Source organism: Aptenodytes patagonicus, chromosome 2 (genome assembly GCF_965638725.1).
Source record: "Aptenodytes patagonicus chromosome 2, bAptPat1.pri.cur, whole genome shotgun sequence".
Classification (NCBI taxonomy): domain Eukaryota; kingdom Metazoa; phylum Chordata; class Aves; order Sphenisciformes; family Spheniscidae; genus Aptenodytes; species Aptenodytes patagonicus.
The window spans coordinates 165,192,468-165,204,726 of NC_134950.1; positions in this window are offsets into that span (position 1 = coordinate 165,192,468).

The window sequence follows — 12,259 nt, forward strand, 5'->3', positions numbered from 1 at the left end:
TGCTTATGGCTGACTAAAAGTATCAAATTTAACCTTGGAGATGCTCATGGCTGCTTGAACCTCAGCTGATTCCCAGCGTTGAATTTATCAGCAAAAGCGTATGAGCTAAAACTTAGTCTTCTCTAATCCAGTTCACGTGATAATCTCATTAGGTCTAGAAAACCCATCCAGTACTGTAGAAGAATGTGAGTTGTGTAAGTTGAATGGACCTGCAGAAATGGAGAAGAACTACAGTTAGCAATAGCTTGGCTGAGTTCAGGCGGTGGCTGTGTGGCCGGTTGCTCTGGTCCCCATGTGCTCCCGATCTCCACCCCCATGTGCTCCCGATCTCCACCCGAGCAGGACGGGAGGGATCCCCCAGGCTGAGCCTGTTGGGATTCATGCATGGGTGGAGAGCGCCTTGAGGGCACAAAGCAGGACCTGGGGAGTATTTCTGATTTGCAAGAGCAAATGGCTCTTGTCATTCCCGTAAAAGGGGAACACCATCGTGTGCCCTGCCTTTCTGCAGTGCGTGCTTGGTACGGAAAGGTTTTACTTTGAAACAAAACACCTTTCCTGTTTTGATAGGGTAGATAGTTTCATGGGTAGATAGTTTCATGTGAACATGAAAGCATCCAGCAGCTGGGCAGGGGGGCTGTATGGGGGCCCTTCCCGCCTCGGCAAGGGCTCTTTGTGTGACCGTATTGTTTGGCATCGCCTTTTCAGGCAGGCATTTTGCAGCCTTTAGCATTGTTCAGGTTCTATAGCAGAGTCAAATGTTAATCGGTTTGTTGTAGTAAAATGTTTTATGGGATGATTTAGCTTTAGCTGTACCCTCCCCCTCTTCCCCCCTTGTTTTTCTTCAAAAGGCAAAAGGACCTGTGTGGTGCTGTTTGTCAGGGTGTGAGAGGTCTCCTGATCACCCTCGCTGTTCTTTCTCACTCAAGCAGGGAGTGCACTTGGGTAATAATGTCGTGTACGTGTGGGATAGGTGTTTCTTCCATCCACGGTCTGCAGATGATCCTGCCTTTGTTGGCTTTGAGAGGGATTCATCCCACCCCACACGGATACCCAAGTCTGATGCCCATCCCTAAGGACAAGGGCTGTGCTCAGGAAGCTTGATGTCCACAGGAGGGTCATGTTTTCCACCAGTCTCCTTCAGACAACCTGTCCCATGTCAGCCTTCCAGTCCTTTGTGGCACAGCTAGGCTCAAAGTGTTTGACACGTTCCCCTGTGTTGGCAGCAGTCTTTCCAGGTTGGAGGGGCGAATCAGGAAATAATGTGTGTTTCTAATGCAAAACTATTATTTGCAAAACAATCATTTGTCATTTTGGAAAATCATGTTTGGAGCAAGGGAGGGATAAGACACTGAACCAAGCTTATTGTATGTCAAGCTGCTTAATGTCTGTTCTCCAGCAGCTTCCCCAGGATTAGAGTCCTTCTGGTAAGGTCTTAGCTGTGCTTGGAGGCTGGTTCCGGGATGCTGAGATGCTTCAGGATCTGTGGCCGTGTTATCTGTGGCTAGCTGGCTTCTGGTTAAAAAGCCACCTGGAAGCCAACGCAAGTGCTTTACGGACACCCTGAAATCCTCCCTTAAAACTTGTCAGACCAGTATTATTCAAGACGAAAGACTTTGGAGTAGGATGTCTGGAAGCAGACATCTTCCAAGTGCTATAGCCACAGGGGAGAAGCATGCGGTCAAGCGGGGAGCCAGGAAGGAGAAGAGGCAGAGAAAAAAGAATGAACTGTTTCACTCTTCAGAAGCTTTCAGGCTCTGCCTGTAACCAGACCTGCTCTTATCCAAGTGAGCACACAGCTGGGGAAAGCAAACATCTGCATCACAAGGAAGGAACTATCATGTCCATGGCTACCATGGACAAATGTGTTCAAACAAGACTGACTTAAGCCAGAGGTAAAGATGGTGCTGGCACCTCAGCTGACCTCATCAGCTATCTGGAAACCCCACCATAGGTGCAAAAAGACACACCTGGAAACAAAGATACTATTTGGATGCTCTCCTGTTTAGGGAAATTCCATAAAATTCAATGGCAATAGGAGCAAGAGTGTTCTCTAAGTATCAGATACAATTCTATGAATTTTTTTCTGCGTCCCATAGAAATTAATACAGATCAAGATCACTTCTATCAGTGCCTTTAACAATTTATTTTCTATTGAGTTCTGTTGGCAGGATCTGAAACAGAAAACATACAGTTACTATTACAACGTGTAGAACATCCTCCTACGGATTTTTGCCTCTGAGATCCATAAGAGAAGCATATTCCCCATCAAGGCTATCCTTTTGTCAGCATTTCCATTCTCCCCTAATCCCTCTCATTGTCAGAGGTCTTCAGTCAGATGCAAAGAAAATCCCTCCACTTGGAGGCCTAGGGTCCAAAATTCACCCTCTAAACAAAATTACCCAGACATGATTTAGTGTTTTGGAGGGCCATTGAGGTGTTGAAACAAGAATGCGCAAATGCATCTTGTCTTGTGCTTTTATTGTGGAGGAATCCCAAATCATGAACTTCTGCAAGAAAAAGGGCTGGAGGGAAAATTTCCATGCGTGCTGGCAAGGCAACAGGCATGCCAATTAGCTGGGCTGTTTGCTACTCTGGGTCTCAAAGGACCTGGGTCTGTTCCGGGATTTCTTAATTCTTTCCCTCATTTCCCACTTGTTTAGTTGGTTTGCTTTCTTCTTTTGGCCTTCACCTGTTTGATCTTGTGGGAACAGCTATTAAAGACTCTGAGGAGGCCTGTCAGTGAGTAATTGCTAGCACCCAGTAATTAGTTGAACTAATCAGAGGTGGTTAATTGTGATGGGATAATAAATATAGTAGCCCACCACTGTGGCTTGCAGAAGGGAGGTGAAGTTGCTGAGGTGGCTGCTAGCACTTATGAGCAGGCAATGAATGAGAGAAACAGGTGCCTGGTAAGGATCATTTAAACTTGGCTGTGGGCCCTCATTCAAGAAATTAGGTGACTCTTGATCTTGGTAGCCTGATGTCCAGGCACCTCCAACCCCTGGGCTGCGGTTAAACTGCATGATGTCCAGGTTTCATTACCCTACCATGCCTTGTCATTCCTTATACCAACTTGGAGTTTCAATCCAGAGGGTTGCGATGCATGTTGGATGGAGAAACTCTGTTTCTGTCTTTTCTTGCCCCTTGTTTATAGAGGTGGCTCTGATCTGGAATGAGGGCTTTGAAATCACTGGCCTGGATTTTGATGAGGATCTCTACAGCCTGAGTCCTTGTCTGCTTGGAGAACTCTAAAACCTGAGTACTTGCATTACTATGTTTCTGCCCTCTGGCTTGCTCTGGTAAAGGGCATGTTTTGTGATCCTTACCTTGTGAGATAGTAGGCTTTGGCATATTGCACCACTCGAGAAACCAATCTATTGGATCAAAGCTCCTACATCAGGCAGTGATACCTAAGAAGCAAGTGCAGATGCTACACAGAGCCTGGCTGGGGTGGGCAGAATCCTTCAACAAAAAAATGTAAAAATGTTGTACTGTTTCCTTTTTCCTCCCTTAAATTTTAGACAGCACTCCTGTCATCCTGCTATTCCATGCCTTTGTCTCTGAAGAAGCATGTCCTGGTCTTGCAGTGTTGCCCTAATTGTGTTCTCCTTGGTTATGTGCCTCAACTAGAAGTGATCATCGTATTTTGCTCTCCTCGTATTGCTGACCAAAACTCTAGACCATGGCTTGGATGGGCCACTTGTGCTGGCTTTTATCGTCTGTTGGCAAGAGGCTTGGTTTGTTTTTCCTTTTTGTAAACAATGACTGTGAATGAAGTGCTGGATCTAAAGCAATGACAGGGGTACCAAACCACCTTCCCCCCCACCTCTCCTGAGGGTGGACCTCGTTTGAATGCGGGCTCCTGTTGCTGTCCCATGTAGAGCTTGTGTAGAAATTTCTGACAGGATGGTAGAAAGTAGTTCATGGAAGCTGAAACTTTATGTTGGAAGGGTAAAATTTCTGGCCAGAGAGAAATATCCTCATCTAAAGTACCAGAAGATGGGATGAGTTTGGTGGTCACCCCAGAAGGGAGAAACTGAAGCTCGTGTCACTACCATGGCTTGAAACTCACTCTGCTGCATCCCGTGTGTATTGCTCTGCTCACAGTTTCTTGGCCATTGCAGGTGCGTTGTTTTTCTCCTCTTGGACCTTTTCCACTTCATATAGGTAGTTCAATAACCATTGGGGTGGGAGAAGGTAGGAAAGAGATTTCCTTCCTCTCATCCCTCCTTCCCTCTCCCCTTTGAATGTCTGCAAGACTGTAAGGTTGCTGCTTTGCAGAACCAGATTTAAAAATGCCCTGTAATGATCACCATTTCCTATCCAGACCTAGCCCTCCTGGGAGGTCTCGATCCTGCTGCCGGGGAGGTGAGGGGTGCGAGTACGTCTGTGTGTCCAAATGCCTGTTTCCCACAAAAGAACACTTCAGTTATTCTGACACTCTGGGTTTTTTCTGTCACAGTATTCATTTTTCATTTTTAAAGACCCCTGATACACTCCCTCCAAATATTAACTTGCCACTCCTCTCCTGTGATGTGTCAGAGACCTTTTGGGGGCAGCTATGAGCACCATAAATTATCTTCAGAGAAACTGGGTTTTTCCTGTTTTACCTGCTTTCATCACTCATTCTTCAACCCAGACTCCCCCCCCCCCCCCCCCCCCCCCCCCGCCCCGCAAAAAAAACCCCCACCCGCCCATGTGCAGGAACCCAGACAGACTGGATTGTACCAACAGGATAAGACACAAACTGTACCTTACAATACCAAGCCCACAAAGCCCAAATCCATACCAATTTTAATTGTTTTTAAGCACTTAGATGGCCTGTTTGGCTTACAGAAAATCTTGTTTGCCTTGTCTACACATCTCTTGTTTGTTTCCCTTTCTCTTGCTGTGTCCTCTTGTCTGTCTGTCCTTGGCAAGAGAGAAGCTGCCACTTCTTGACCATTAGAGACAAGTTTCTCACACTGTAGGCTTATAAATAATAATAGAAACCTGTAACTGTTCATACAGTAAACACAAGTTAAGCACCGTCTGTATCTGGAAGAAGTATTCATATCTTATGAGAAACTGCACAGCCAGCTAGGCACACACGATACTGAGGTGTCCTGAACAGGTGAACAAATAGCAATCTAGGCTATAAATTGTGTTTCCTCACCAGGAGTAGGGACCTGTTTGGTTTTCCAGAATTGCTCCCGCTTTCTCACACCGAGCATGGCAGGGGGCTCAGAGGGGTGCGTGCACGAGTGCGGGGTCATCTTACGTTCTTCTCACTAAATCTTGACATAGACATTTTCGCCACAAACGTAACACTAGAAACAATCAACAGATGTTAAAAACGTGTTGTATTAATGATGTATTTCATATTCAAGTTCAGCTCCAGAATTCCCTTCTCAGCCACTAATTTGCAGGACGTTTTATTCACACTTGTTAACCATCAGGAGACTCTCTAACTCAGCAAAAGTGGATATTCATCAATTTCCCTGTGATAATGAATTGATGCAACACTGAAAACCATTGTAAGCCTTCCTGTACCTGCTGCAGTACCTGGAAAGCATGTGTCGTGTAGCCCAGTCACTTCATATCCGACAGGGATGCCTTGGGGGAATTCTTGTGTTTGATTTCAGTGGAATAAATGAGCCCTGAAGAGAGGCAGTAAAAAATATGAGACCATGAGTGCATGCTAATGAACCCAGGCCTGCCTAACTGTGATTTCCAAAAACTCCCCAAAACGCTGCCTGAAGTCCACGAATCTCTTCCAGTTAGCAGCTGAAGCCTTCAAAGCTGCAGGAGTGTTACCACTAGGGTAAGAGAGGCAGGGGAGGAACCAGCATGACCAACAATCAAAAATCGATCCTAAGTCTCATTGACCGACCAGCTTGCATCCCTCCTGCCACTGATGCAGACCATGTCAAGCTGCATCAGGTGTTCGCATAAGAGCAGCCGTCACCTCTCACGTGAATGGAAAGCAGACGACAGCCCAATGGGCAAGTGTGGAGAAGACCAGAAAATTTTTGATCTCTACAGGCTGCTGAGTAGCCTGGATTATTATTATTTTTTTTTTTCTAATGCTGCTGGAAAACTTGATGCTTGGGACACACTGAGTTTCTTTTCAGAGCTCGAGGGGGTTGCCTTGCTGTCAATGAAATTCGTAATGGTAACGGCACAGAGGAACCCAGCAAAAATAAGTTTAGTGTGGCACATTGTTAAGGGAGGGATACTCAAACGTGAAGACTAATTTGGAATGACTTGTTTCTACATAGTCCAACTAGACATGGAGAAGCTTCAAATTCTGGTGTTTATTTTTGAAATATGCAAAATATGAAATATGTGTGTATGGCTGTGCATGCCTGTGTGTTTAGGTACTCTGGGGACTGAATTAGACAGCTTCCCAATATTTGGTCCAAATGTATCTGCAATGGACAGAAATAAAGACCTTTTTTGGGGTGATTCATCTGATTCAACTTAGCCATTTCTTTTAGAATAGGATGCGTTGTGCTCTCAGTTTCATGGCGGGTTTAATGCTGACTAGAAGGAGGACTGTGGTGAATGGCTGAGCTCTAGAGGTCTTCGTTGCTGTCCGTGTTTAACCAAATGACAGCCTGGGCCATGCCAAGCCCAACAAGCCTTGTTTGCCTTCAACTGTCCAGTGAGAGAAATACCTCTGAAGTGAGGAAGCCAAAAGCCACCAGTTACCTGGGTGAACCTGTGGCAGGTTTCGTCCCTGATCAGCGAGGCAGGACCATACCCAGCCCAGCAGCTCTTTTTAGCAGCTTTGCTAATGGGGGGTAAAAAAATAAAAGGGGGCTAGAAAAAAAATGTAAATGCCAGTCAGAACTAGGACAGGGTAGATTTGTCTCTGCATGCGGGAAGAAGGTATTGGGGAGGGCCTTTCTCACCCTCCTCTGCTCTGGATCTGGAGGGACTCTGCGTCTCACAGCCCCAAGTTGTGATCTGAAGTAATTCCAGGACAAAGCCAAGGCTCAGTTAATAATGTAAGACAATTCTGGGAGTGGGGGTAGGGGGTAGCCTGCTGTTCCTAGTATTGATCAGGAATTAATGTCTAACCTTTAAAAATGCAGTGGAGAAGCTCAGTGTGATTGTGAAACCCTACTTTGTGCTGTGATCAGTTACCTCTGGGGACCTGCGCAGCTCAGGCTGCTGATTACAGATGCATTTGGAAAAACCTGAATTTTCAATTTTTCACATGAATCTCATAAAGCGAAGCGGACTCCTGCTGGGATTTATGAAAACTGGTTTACTCTCCACTGCACTCAATACATCTACTCCTTGGCTAAGTTGGGAGAGTGCTCCGACCAGAGAGGCACTGCAAGAATTATTCCACCCTCAGCAAGTTAATTGCTGCATCGTCAAGTAGCATAGTTATCCATCCTGTCCCTTCTGCTTTCTCTCTCTTCCCCCCCCCCCCTTCCTCTCCAAGAGCCGATGTGTGATGTCTTTTATTTTTTTCTCCTCCTTACCATCTGTTTCATGTTTGTAACTTGGGGAGGGTGGGTGTGTGGTAGTGGAGCTTGCGATGAAGTTTGCTGGTGGAGGCATTTCTTTCACTCTGTTAATTAGATTTGTGTTTTCGTTACTCCCAGTTCTAAGGGCCATGCAAATAAGACTAAATTATGCATTAGCAATATGCCCCAGTGTTTAAAACATTCTTATTGTTGGGGGACACTGGCTCCATCCCGTATTCCTCCCTTTCATGGAATTCAATTATATTTAAACTATTAACAGGGAAAGTCTAAAAATTCTATTAAAAAGTCAGTTTAATAAATCTTCCTAGGTTTAATCTTTCATTTCTGGACCGGGGGAAGGGGAAGATGAATTATGACAGTTTTAAGTTTTCCCAGAGCAGCCCCTGCATGTTAAATTGTCCGTAACTCTCAAAGTGTTTCTGAACTTATCTCTATTTGTAAAACAATTTGAGGCAATAGGAGGGTGCCAGGGGTATTTACTGGAATCAGGCACTTCAGGTCCGGATATGAAACACGCCACGTTTGGGGAATTTGGATCCAGTCCTTTGGTTCAAACCATTACAGAGAAACGAGGGAAATGGCGTGCTTCATGCCCGGTCTCCACTCCCCTCTCCAGGCTCTGAAAGATGGGGTTATCTGGCTTTAGACCTGTGATTTGGACCCTGCACTATTTAAAACCGATTAGATTGCTGTTGCTTTTCAGTTCTCTCTTCCTCCATGTGCCACTTCAGGAATACCAAGGGACCTGCCATCATTCTGGTTGGTACCCTGTTGTGCTGAGCACCATGTGAACATCTCCTGTAAGTGATGCTCTCTTCTCCCCCCTCCCTGTGCTCTGTACTTCAACCCTTAATAAATACCAAAATCATGTCTCCTCTGTTTGCTTCAGCTAACTCCTGATTTGAAGCTGTTCCAGTGTCTAGTGCACAGGGAGTTTTCTACTATCTCCTCTCAGCATTCCTGTGCTTGAAATCAGGACTCACATATGACCATATAAAGAGATTGCAATGTTTTAGCCCAAATAAAGAAAATTCAGCTCTTGGTCCTGCATCCTTATGACTGTAACACAGAAGATGCAGGTGAGGTGTTTCTTTTGAGACCTGGGACATGAATGCAGCATCCAGGAGTGCCTTGTGACAGGGCTGCTCCTGCCAGGTGAAGATTCAAGAGCTACACATCCCTTTGTGTGGGGCTTTGTGTGCACCATCTGGGAGGGCAAAGAAGATCCAGGTGGTGATTTGACCCAAGTGAGTCTGCTTACACCTGAAGTCCTCCTGGGTCTGTATAGAGACAACGATGAGGACGCTGTTGTGGGTGACGTTTTTACAGAGCAATTGGTAGTCCTGCTCTGCCTGTCCCATAAAAATGTGGAGCTTTGCTAGTCTTTAGATGGTGATGGTTGCAGAGAGCTACGAGTGGCAGGTCTGACCTTGCTTGAAGAGGCTCAGCTGGGGTTCCTCTGGAGCTGCCTATGAATGGCGACGGATCATGATTTGTGCTGGCTCTGCAGGCATTGCTTATGTGTCAGGGGCAGATCCAGGACTGGGAGCAAATCCAAGTGTGGGCTCTTCAGAGGATGGACGCTGAGAAGAAAAATCCAGCTGCCCCGCCACGGTGTGGACTGATGCCGGAGTTGATGCACATGAGGATCTATATTGAGATGGAAGAGATTTTTCATTAGTTTCTTGGCTTTGCTGGGGAATCCCTGTGGGCTCTCAGCGAACTGCCTGCACAGCAGGGAAATCTGGTTGGCATGGGCTCTGCCATAAGCAATGAAGTCTTTCTGATAGGAGATGCTTCCATGTGGGAAATGCTGCTGTGGGTGTTGGTGACATGGCACTGAATGAGAAATGAGTCCCCCCAACAGTCCTGCTGACAAGTGACCCATGCGATGACCTAGCGTCAGATGGAGACCAGCATTTTGCAGGGTGCCTGGCACTGCTTCTCCAAACTGGAAATGGGTGCAGCCTGGCACAACCCACCAAAAAAGTCAAACTCCTCTTATTGCCTCCCTCTTGCAACCACATTTTCATCTTCTCCCAAATGTTTAAGCTCCGTAGAGTTGAATTGCCCTGTTCCAGCCCTGGAAATGGAGAAAGCCAGTGACCAGCAAGAAGGGTCAAAATGGTCTCAGTAACTTCCGGGGAGAAAGAAGTGATAAATGATACTGATCTAATGCCTTGGTCAGCTGGGCTGCGTCGAGTAGCTGATGCCAGGCTGCAGGGAGAGCGTGCAGGGTGCAGTGCTTTGTTTGGGTGAATAAACCATGCATGTTCATGGAATATTAATTAATAATAAATGAACATGCATGAATTATTCATGCTTATAAAAGCAAATTTGCCCTGAAGGCATAACACAAGATAGGTTTTAAGACTTTTTTTTTTTTTTAATTTTTTTTTTTTAACTAAGGGACGGGTTTGTATAGGGCATAACTGATTGGTGGTAATTTGAATCCAAACATAGTGTGACTGCCACAGCCGCGGTCGAGCCAGTGTATCTCAGCATACTGAACAGGCACTCCTGCTTCCATTAATACTATTTTAGTCATTCATTTGTCTTCCAAGATGCATATAGGGACCTACTTGCTCTGAATCCCATTTGACTCTAGTGGGCCAAAAACGGTCCCCTGGGTTAACACCATTGCTGTTGCAACAGGGATGGATTTGTCCCTGCACATTCGTTCTGCTGACAGATTTATTCCACCAGTGTGTAGCGCAGATGTCTCATACATGATGCAGGATGTCAGGTAAGATTTGAAGCAGTGAGCCGGCATAGGAAATACTGCCTCTGTGTTTTAACTCTAGATTATGCTAAATAGGCCAGCAGAACCTTTTTCTGTGCCAGTGTCTGTTCTTCTGGTCAAGAAAATAAATCCCTGTAAGAAGAATTTAAATAAAATAATGCCTTTGTGTCTTGGTGACAGGCCACCATGCCACCAGAGGCTGCAAATTGTCCATAACTTAGGAGGTACCTTGACTTAGCTTTGGGCTTGACTTTACCAAGGCAAAAATGGGTTGCTGCAAGAGGTACATCTAGGACAGGTGTCACTGCGGGACTGTCATGTTGTTCGCTGTGCTCTGTAAATGCTGACCTTGCAGGGACCAGGGGCCTAATGTGTTGTAGCCATGCAAAGAAATATAGGCAAGTATCTTGCCAAGTGCCCTGCTCTATCACTGGTCTACGAAATGAAATGCAAAGGTTTTCTCACCATTTGAGGTCATTAAGGATTCTCAGGCTTCCGTCATCCACAGTTAGATGCTGAAACATGGCCCCCACCTATCCACGTCCCTGTACAAGTTTTGTGTCAAGATACTCCTGGCCTCTCCCAAACAGATGTGGGCAAACTGTGTAAGCTGGACGTTGCTGCACTTGGCCAGAAACTGTGTATTGATGGTAGCTAATTTCTAGCTCTCCCTAGGTGCTAAAACCTCTCCCAAATATCACCCTGTTCCTCCCAGAAAAGCTGTCTGGGCAGCGTATGTGTGTGACATCATGGCTGAAGCCCCTATTCTCCCTCCCCAGCCTCCATGCACACTCTCAGCCTTCTCCTGTTTTGCACATCTGGTCAAAAATTGCAGCTGGCTTCCAAGGTGGGCTGAGGAAGCGTGTCCCTGCACCATCCCTGCTCCACAGACACCACAATTTGGCCAAAGTGTTGTCTTTGGGCAGGGAAATGTGGATGGTAAGAATAGGCGTGGTGTGTCATCTACTGCTGCGGTGACCAGCTGGGGAAGGGGCTGCCCAGATCTCTGGAAAGTGGGTCAGGACCCATGAAAGTGGAGGATGGTTTGGTCATTGGACGAGTGCTGCTGGAGGGATCTCGTGGGCTGGCAGGGCAGCGGATGCACGGCAAAGGATGTAGAGTGGCATGGGAGAAACATGGTGCTCATCAGCCTCCCAGCCATCATTTCATGGGAAAACATCAGGGAACATTAGAAATAGAGGTGAGATCCCCAGAGACAACTCAGGTCCGCTATGAATCTGGCCTCAAACCGTTAAAATGATCTTAAACTCCTTTTTATTTCCTTTCCCATTTTTTTCTCTCCAGAAGCCTGCGTTGACTTCCTCAGCTAATAAAGAGTGGGGCCATAAACTCTGCTGCCTTTCCCCAGCAAGGCCATTCCCTTTGGTGAGCTGCTTCCTCCTGTCTTCATCTTCCCGTTATTACATTTTTAGTTTCTGCTTTTCCAGCAATCCTCCACTGCTGAGCTGCTGCAGTTTGATCCCTTCTTTTTCTGATTCCCTAACAAACATATTTTAAAGCCTTTGCTGCTGGTCTGCAGACAGTTTTTCCAGGAAAAGTGCTTCATGTATTACAACTTAAAACATGGGCGGATTTATTAGGATTTAATGTATTGGGAGCTAAGCCTTTGGTCTCCTCTTTCATATGGCTGTGGAGGCAGACAGATGGGAGTGATATGAGTAATTTATATGTTAAGAAGTAATAATCTTTGCAACCATTTTATCCATCTAAATACTTTTAACTTTGATCTTTCTGTTTTCTAGCGACACTTTGTGTTTTTTTCAGACTACTTCACCTTTCAGAGATAACCATCCCTGATGACTCCTTTGAGCACTTCCCTCAGCTAAAGAGAAGCAATGTCTGATTGCCACTGCACCATCCAAATATCTTCACAATTAGCTACAATAGTTTTTGGTGTTTGGGGGTAGGGCAGCAAAGGGAAAATGCTCTCTAGCCCTTGAAAGCTGCTTTGTCCTCACACAGTGGTAATCCGAAGCCCTAGGTCTTGCTGTGTTTAGAAGTCAGTAGTTTT